Source organism: Nycticebus coucang, chromosome 18 (genome assembly GCF_027406575.1).
Source record: "Nycticebus coucang isolate mNycCou1 chromosome 18, mNycCou1.pri, whole genome shotgun sequence".
Taxonomy (NCBI): domain Eukaryota; kingdom Metazoa; phylum Chordata; class Mammalia; order Primates; family Lorisidae; genus Nycticebus; species Nycticebus coucang.
In genome coordinates this window covers 8,484,924-8,488,677 of record NC_069797.1, presented here as the reverse complement: position 1 = coordinate 8,488,677, position 3,754 = coordinate 8,484,924, and the positions used below count along the sequence as shown (strand labels likewise).

Here is a 3,754-nt window from a genome sequence, read left to right as displayed (position 1 = left end):
GCAGCTTCAAAAATACACTATTGGGACTTGATCAAACTAAAAAGCTTCTGCACAGCCAAGAACACAGTAAGTAAAGCAAGCAAACAGCCCTCAGAATGGGAGAAGATGTTTTCATGTTATGTCTCCGACAAAGGTTTAATAACCAGAATCCACGGAGAACTCAAACGCATTAGCAAGAATAGAACAAGGGATCCCATCGCAGGCTGGGCAAGGGATTTGAAGGGAAACTTCTCTGATGAAGACAGGCGCACGACCTTCAGACATATGAAAAAATGCTCATCATCTTTAATCATCAGAGAAATGCAAACCAAAACTACTTTGAGATACCATCTAACTCCAGTGAGACTAGCCTTTATCACAAAATCCCAAGACCAGAGATGTTGGTGCCGATGTGGAGAAAAGGGAACAATTTTGCACTGCTGGTGGGAATGCAAATTAATACATTCCTTTTGGAAAGAGATATGGAGAACTCTTAGAGATCTAAAAATAATCTGCCATTCAATCCTGTAATCCCTCTACTGGGCATATACCCAGAAGACCAAAAAGCACATCATAACAAAGATATTTGTACCAGAATGTTTATTGGAGCTCAATTCATAATTGCTAAGTCATGGAAGAAGCCCAAGTGCCCATCAATCCATGAATGGATGTACCATCCATTACATGTACATGTACACCATGGCTTATTATGCAGTTTTAAAGAAAGATGGAGACTGGGCGGTGCCTGTGGCTCAAGGAGTAGGGCATCGGTCCCACATGCCGGAGGTGGCAGGTTCAAACCCAGCCCCGGCCAAAAACAAAAACAAAAAGAAAGATGGAGACTTTACCTCTTTCATGTTTACATGGATGGAGCTGGAACATATTCTTCTTAGTAAAGTATCTCAAGAATGGATGAAAAAGTACCCAATGTACTCTGCCCTACTATGAAAGTAATTTAGGGTTTTCACATGAAAGCTATAACCCAGTTACAACCTAAGAATAGGGGGAAGGTGGAAAGGGAGGGGAGGGAGAGGGGAAGTAGGGAGATGGAAGGGGATTGGTGGGATTACACCAACGGTGCATCTTACAAGAGTATATGTGAAACTTGGTAAACGGTCTGTGAAGCTAGTGAATGATGCCCCATGATCATATCAATGTACACAGCTATGATTTAATAAAAAAAAAAGAAAAATATTAAATAGGGAGCAGGGAGGAGGGAAATGATAAAGGAGATGAAGGAGGGAAATTGCTAAGCTCTCACTTAAGATGTACAATGTAAGGGTATATGATCCATCCCCTCAGTAGGGCTCAACTAAAACGTGAACTTTACCTAAGAAAGGCAAACAATGTAACCTGATATTTTTACCCTATATTAATGTGAAATTTAGAAAAAAGGAGTCAGTGGATATTTAAAAAACAGTCAAGAAGAATAGGGAAAAGAAAAACCAAAGGAAGGAAGTATACTAGGGAAAAAAAGAAGGAAGGAACATCAAGGAATGAAGCAAAATCTTGGAATTATTCTAGGCAGCACATCACTATGAATCATATGAATGCACCTCCTTTCAAATCTAGATCCCAGCATACATGCTGAAAATTACATCACTGCTCCTGCGAAAACCAGTATAGTAAACTTAGAAGAGTGGGATCAGTGTCACATTGCCAAGTAATAGCCTATCTTAGCTCTGTATCTTCCTTCCAAAAATGGGGTGAATGTGAGAAAACATATTACAAAAATGTTTTTAGGATTAAATGTATAGATATAAAGGAACAAGCAGAGTTCTACTAGAGTAAGAACCTGACTTTGAATATGTATAATTTTTATTACAACTCTTTCAAAAGTAGCAAGAACATACCAAACTGAAGTGAAGAGCAGTAACATGTTGGAGAATATTTTGATAAATCCATGTTAGCATTTCATATGAAAAATGCTTTAAACATCACATTAAGAATCTCAGAAACTGCTCTTAGAAAACTAATAAAATCAGAATTTAAGGGCCTGGTACAGGGTAGAAAGGTAAAAAATAAATTACTGAAGGAATGCAAATACCAAAAGATATAAAAGGAGAGTGCTAGGTGTTTAGCAAAAAATTAAACTTAACATTTAAGGCACCCAAAATTTAAATTTTAGGGGCCCATAATGTTCACTGAGTTCTGAACCAGTAATCTGTGTGTCACAAGAGGCTTCTCTTCTGAGAAGGGGTTCAGCATGGGAGTGACCACCGTGTACATCACTGAGGTAATGGAGGTTCTCTGGGAAGAATAAGTCACAGCAGAACTGAGGTAGACCCCAAGTGCAGTTCCGTAGAACAAGCAGACCACACAGAGGTGAGACCCACAGGTATAAAATGCTTTATATTTGCCAGCTTGGATGACATCTTCATTAAGAGAGACAATTTGACAGTAAGAGAAAAGGATCCCTTTAGCAGGAAAAACACCCAGCAACACAGCTAAAACATACATGTAGATTTTACTGAAGAGGGTATTACAATGAACTGCCTTGAAAAGCTGATCAAGTTCACAAAAGAAATATGGTATTTTAGTGCCTATAGAGAAGGTCAGCCTCATGATCAGTAGAATGTGAACCAGGGAAACCAGGGAAATGATGAACCAACTCTTCAGAACCAAAAAGACACAGAAGCATGGGTTCATGATGACTATATAGTGCAGGGGGTGGCAGATGGCCACTCAACGCTCATAGGACATCACAGTCAGCATGAAATAATCCATTCCAGAAAAAATCATAAATAAATACATCTGAATGAGGCATCCTATGTAGGACATTTCTTTACTCTGTCACTGGATATTCACTAGCATCTTTGGAACCGTGGTGAAGATGAAACAGATATCAGCCAAGGACAGGTTGGAGAGGAAGAAGTACATGGGGGGTGTGGAGGTGGGAGTCAGAGCAGATGGCCAGGACAATGAGCATATTCCCAAGCACTGTGATCATTTAGATGGACAGGGACAGCCCAAAGAGAAGGGGCTGTAGTTCATAATCTTCTGAGAAGTCTAAGAGGACAATTTGTGATAATTCTGTGTGGTTTTCTACTTCCATGTAGGCAGTGTGTCTGCTGGGAAGGGGCAAATGGAACATTCACTGAACAGAAAACTGGCATCTCAGTTATACAGTTATAATATTATAGTATCACCTATGGAAGGGCATCCTTGATGTTAAGTAGAGTCTTTGAAAAGTCTTTGAAAAATGGAATCACTGAGGTAAGAGGTATCACATTACTCTTAAAGAGTAGAGATGTTCAGATATCCATTGATTTAGCAACAATCTACTTCATCATCTATGCACTAGTTTATTTAATTTATTTTACTTATTTTTGAGACAGAGTCTCACTAGGTCACACTCGGGAGAGTGCCATGACATCATGGCTCACATTACCCTTAAGCAACCTCAACCTTTTGGGCTTAAGTGATTCTATTGCCTCAGCCTCCAAAGCAACTGGGACTACAGGCACCTGCCAGAATGCCCAACTATTTTTTTGTTATAGTTGTCATTGTTGTTTAGCAGGCCCTGGCTGGGTTCCAACCGGCCAGCCCCAATGTATGTGGCCAGTGCCCTCACCACTGATCTACAGGCGCCAAGCCTATGAACTAGTTTTATTTTTCTTATTTGAACCCATGGGCATTTACTAATTTGTTATTTGAAATAAGTTTTCCAAATCATTGAAGGCATGTCATGTGTTTTGGTGATAACCTCTATAGTATCTCATACTGTCTTTGTTCTAATAGGTCTACAAAGTACTAGGAAATATTTTCAAAAATG

At 39.5% G+C, this 3,754-nt stretch overlaps 1 pseudogene; it reads right to left on the bottom strand.

The window, feature by feature from the left end:
* Positions 1–2,103: 2,103 nt before the first annotated feature.
* On the bottom strand, positions 2,104–3,034 carry LOC128571000 (olfactory receptor 7D4-like; annotated as a pseudogene).
* Positions 3,035–3,754: the final 720 nt, after the last annotated feature.